This window comes from Amblyraja radiata, chromosome 25 (assembly GCF_010909765.2).
Source record: "Amblyraja radiata isolate CabotCenter1 chromosome 25, sAmbRad1.1.pri, whole genome shotgun sequence".
NCBI lineage: Eukaryota > Metazoa > Chordata > Chondrichthyes > Rajiformes > Rajidae > Amblyraja > Amblyraja radiata.
This window is the reverse complement of record NC_045980.1, coordinates 27,827,756-27,833,261: the sequence shown is the minus strand read 5'-3', so window position 1 is coordinate 27,833,261 and position 5,506 is coordinate 27,827,756.

The window sequence follows — 5,506 nt, the reverse complement described above, 5'->3', positions numbered from 1 at the left end:
TGAGGAAGCGGAGAGTGTGCAGGAAACACCTCCAAAGTTTCGTGCCTGGGTCCCAATGGTGCTTCTGGTCTAGAGGAGAGAAACTGGCTGAAGAAGGATCTCGACCGGAAACTCGTTACCACCCAGCCCACAGCCAGAATGGACCGTTTCCTTCATCATCATTACTGTTTTGCATATCTTTCATTCATTTGTTCTATATCTCTCCACATCACAATCGATATCTCTCGTATCCCTTTCCCCTGACTCAGCCGGAAGAAGGCTCTCGACCCGAAACGTCACCTACCCCTCTCTCCAGAGATGCTGCTTGACCCACTGGGTTACTCCAGCACTCTTTGTCTATCTGCAATGAGTACTTTGGCAGCCTGTGCATGGGGAGTCCCATCTCGCTGAGCGGCGGTGGGTGCATTATTGTTTGCATGTGGCCTCTGGCTGTACTTTGAGGCCCCGATAGCAACAGGGCTGGATTGTGGCCTCTGATAATTCCCGAAGCTTTGAGTTAGGCTGCTGGTCCTGTCCTAATCTCCTCATTCATTAGCACATTCCTCACATTCCTCAGGTCCCTTATCAGATTGTACAACAAAACCTCTGTCCAGGACCTGCCGTCCGGCCCTGGGCTTGCCGGTTACCTGATCACCGCAAATTCCATTCACGGCTTTATATTGTTTTAATGGCACAAGGTTACTTACTAACCCCCCACCCCCCGGCTAAACCTTATGGAGGTCAGCTTGCCGGGCTGAGGAGGGGGGAATGGGGGTCCGTGATCAGACTTTGCTGGCTTTACTTTGCACTAAACGTTATTCCCTTATCATGTATCTACACACTGAAAATGGTTTGATTGTAATCATGCATTGTCTCTCCCCTGAATGGATAGCACGCAACAAAAGCTGTTCACTGTACCTCGGCACACGTGACAATAAACTAAACTGAACTGAGGTTGGGGGGCTGTGGTGCATGTTTTCCAACCATTATCTGTGAAAAGACAGCACGGTGGCGCAGCGGTAGAATTGCTGCCTTGCGGCCCAAGAGACTCGGGTTCGATCCCAACTACTGGTGCTTATCTACACGGTGTTTGTACGTTTCCCCGTGACCTGTGTGGGTTTTCTCCGGGACCTCCGGTTTCCTCCCAAACCCGAAAGATGTACAGGTTCTCCAGAGATGCTGCCTGACCCGCTGAGTTACTCCAGCATTTTGTATCTATCTTCGGTTTCTAGGTTGATTGGCTTGGTATAATTGTAAATTGTCCTTAGTGTGTGTGTGTGTGTGTGTGTGTAGGATAGTGCGAGTGTACGGGGATCACTGACCAGCACGCACTCATTGGGCCGAAGGGCCTGTTTCCGTGCTGTATCTCTAAACTAAGCCTCATAGTCATGCAGACAGCGCAGAAACAGGCCCTTCGGCCCACAGCATCTGTGCTAATGTGCTTTATTGTTACATGTGCAAAGTGAAAACAGAGTGAAATTATTTTCTTACAAACAGTTCTAAGTATCTCCATACCATCCCTAAATATCATTGTACAGAAAGCGTCGACTGAGCCCCCATGCAAGGGGCGTCATGTCCTTTCTCTCCTCTCCCCGCCCGTCCACCTCTGTTCCCCGGGAGGAGCCTCCCGCAGCCTCGAGGGTGCGGTCGACCAGACCCCGCTTCCGTCTCCTCTCCTACCGGCCTCGCTCCTCGCCCGTCACGCCCATCCTCCCGGTCCCTGGTCTTCGGGGGACGAGCAGCAGTGGCTCGGCCGGCTCCCCCTTCCTGACCATAGACCGCTGAAGAAGGGTCTCACCTGAAACGTCAACCATTCCTACTCTCCAGAGATGTTGCCTGTTCCTCTGAGTTACTCTTGCCTTTTGTGTCTATCTTCAGTTTAAACCAGAATCTGCAGTTCCTTCCTACACATTTAATCCCATTTTTAATCTCTTCATTCTCATTTATATCCCCCCACCCACCCCTGCCCCCCGAGATTTCACCAATCACCTACACACTTGGTGACGGTTTAGCCCAGTCAATTAACCTGTCAACCTGCATGTGGGAGGAAACCGGAGCGCCCGGAGGAAACTCCCACGGTCACACAATGATCATACAAACTCCATCAGACATCGGTCAGGATTGAACCCGGGTCTCCAACGCTGTGAGGCAGCGGCTCAGTGGTTCAGAAAACATTTACGAGGATGGTGCCAGGACTCGACGGTGTGAGCTATAGGGAGAGGTTGAGTAGGCTGGGTCTCTATTCCATGGAGCGCAGGAGGATGAGGGGTGATCTTATTGAGATCATGAGAGGGATAGATCGGGTAGATGCACAGCATCTTTTGCCCAGAGTAGGGGAATCGAGGACCAGAGGACATAGGTTCAAGGTGAAAGAGAAAAGATTTAATAGGAATCCGAGGGGTAACTTTTTCACACAAAGGGTGGTGTGCGTATGGAACAAGCTGCCAGAGGAGGTAGTTCAGGCTGGGACTACCCGTCGTTTAGAAAACAATTAAACAGGTACATGGATAGGACAGGTTTGGAGGGATATGGACCAAGCGCAGGCAAGTGGGACTAGTGTAGCTGAGACATTGTTGGCTGGTGTGGGCCAGTTGGGCCGAAGGGCCTGTTTCCACACTGTATCACTCTATGACTGGGAAGGTGAGGAGAGGGAGGGCTGTTTAAAGTGAAGGTCAGGAGAGGGATGGTGAGGAGAGGGGTTAGGAGAGGGAAGGCAAGGGGAGGAGAGGGTGAGGGGCGGAGGGTGAGGGGCTAGAAGAGGGAAGGCAAGGGGCGGAGGGGAGTAAGGAGATGGAGGGTGAGGAGAGGAGGGTGAGGAGGGGGTAAGGAGATGGAGCAGGACCCATCCTGGGCTATTGAGCTGAGGATCAGGCTGGGACAGGGTTGTGAGGGCTGCAGGGCCGCAGTGACTGAGATGGGGGGGGGTGGTGGTCAGAGTGTGTTGCGGCCGCCGGGGACGAGGGCTTGGGGGGGGGGTGGGGAAGGAGCAAGGCCTGGGTCTCGGTTGCCATGGGGCCGGCATTGCTGACCTTTGGGGGCTGGGACACAGGTCACGGGGAGCCTCGAGTTAAAGGGGAAACCAAAGATCTTTGGGGGAAACGACCTGGAAGGAAGCGAGGATGGAAAAACCCCGGGGTGTAACCTAATCGCCTGCAATCCCCCCGGGAGCATTGCTAATGAGAGAGTGGGGAGATGTGTCTCTCCCAGGGAGCGGAAACCTGGAGCTCTGCAAATACCAGCGCTGGTCTGTGCAAGCAGAGCACAGGTCAAAGGGTGAGTTCAGTCGGAGAAATGTGCCTTTTTCCCTTTTGAAGTGCGGTGCTGGCCTTTGTACTGCCACTCATTCAGAACACCCATCTTCCCAGGCTTACAAAGGGGCTGCCATCCGAGCGGCGGGATGACTGCGCCTCCTCCCTCCTCTGGCGGGAAACATCTTCCCCCCCGGGACCTCTAGGCTGCCACCGACTCACGACAGGGTCTGCAGCGTTGCAAACCTCGATTCATTTATCTTCTCTAGGGGTTTTTATTTACACCCGTCTGGGTTGTGCTCCATTGGGGAGTGAGGGGTTGTGGAAACATAGAAACATAGAAATTAGGTGCAGGAGTAGGCCATTCGGCCCTTCGAGCCTGCACCGCCATTCAATATGATCATGGCTGATCATCCAACTCTGTATCCCGTACCTGCCTTCTCTCCATACCCTCTGATCCCCTTAGCCACAAGGGCCACATCTAACTCCCTCTTAAATATAGCCAATGAACTGGCCTCGACTACCCTCTGTGGCAGAGAGTTCCAGAGATTCACCACTCTCTGTGTGAAAAAAGTTCTTCTCATCTCGGTTTTAAAGGATTTCCCCCTTATCCTTAAGCTGTGACCCCTTGTCCTGGACTTCCGCAACATCGGGAGCAATCTTCCTGCATCTAGCCTGTCCAACCCCTTAAGAATTTTGTAAGTTTCTATAAGATCCCCTCTCAATCTCCTAGAGGGAGGGAGGGATTGTGGAGAGAATGAGGAGTGATGAGGATTGTGGAGAGTGAGGGTTTCAGGAGGGAGTGAGGTTCTGAGGTGTGAAAGGAGTGAGGGTTGTGGTGAGAGTGAGGGATTGTGAGGAGAGTGAGGGGTTGAGGAGGGAGTGAGGGGTTGAGGAGGGAGTGAGCAGTTGTTGAGAGAGTGAGGGGTTGTGAGGATTGAGGAGAGTGAGGGATTCCACAGACTGCTTTGCAGTCACCTGAAGGGCTGCATGGGGATGTTATTTGTGAAGGGCAGCTTTGCAATAGAGCAGCACTCCCCCAGCCTTGCACGGGAGCTTCAGCCGAGACATGGCGCTCAGATGCATGGAATGGAATATGAATCATTAGAATCACAGAGAGATACAGGACAGAAGCAGGCCCTTTGGCCTGTCGACCATCGACCGCCCATTCACACTCATCCCATTCGATCTCCATTCCCATCAGTTCCCCCAAGATTCTTCCACTTACCACCACACTGGGGACAATTTTCAGTGACAAATGACCGTAACCTAGCAATCCGCATACCTTTGGGATGTGTGGGTGGAAACAGGGAGGACGAGCAAACTCCACAAGGACGGCATCCGAGGTCAGGATTGAACCGATGTGGGAGGTGTGAGGTGGCGGATCTACCTACCCTGTTACCGTGCCATCCGAACTGTCCTGCTGCAAGGGGCACTAAAATGGAGGCAGGGTTACTGATTGGAATGCAGCACACCAGAGCAAGCAGTACTTTGCAAGTACATTGGACAGGTACATGGATAGGAAAGGTTTAGGGTTAAGGACCAAATGTGGGTAGATGGGACTAGTGTAGATGGGACATGTCAGTGTGGGCAGGTTGCGTGCTATATAACTCTATGACTTGTTGATCAGGTTTCCAGGCAATGCTGTCAGCTCTGGAGACACTCTGCAACCTTCTAATTCTTGTGGCAAGAGCCCGATACTGAGAGTCTCAGCCGACTCTATACTGCCTCGGTGTACTACTGCTCTACACTTGTTCTGTAACTGAGATGTTCACTAATTTGTATCTAAGTGCTTACATATAGTATTACTTGTACTGAACTGTACACAAAAATGAATTTTACTCCATCCCGGGACAAATAAAGTACCATGCTGTGGTAACCCACCTCAGTTACGTTCCATTTCCTTTTTAAATCAAAGATATGTCATAATCACAATAAGTGAATAGGAATAACATACAGTGTAGAAGACTGAAGGGTGAACTTATAGACCTTATAGGTCTATAGAGGTATAGACCTTATAGGGCGGCACGGTGGCGCAGCAGTGGAGTTGCTGCCTTACAGCGCCAGAGACCCGGGTTCAATCCTGACTACGGGTGCTGTCTGTACGGAGTTTGTACGTTCTCCACTTGATTGTATGGGGTTTTCTCCGGGTGCTCCGGTTTCCTCCCGCACTCTGAAGACGTACAGGTTTGTAGGTTAATTGGCTTTGGTAAAAATTGTCTGTACTGTGTGTATGATAGTGCTTGTATACGGGCATCGCTGCTCAGCGCAGACTCAAT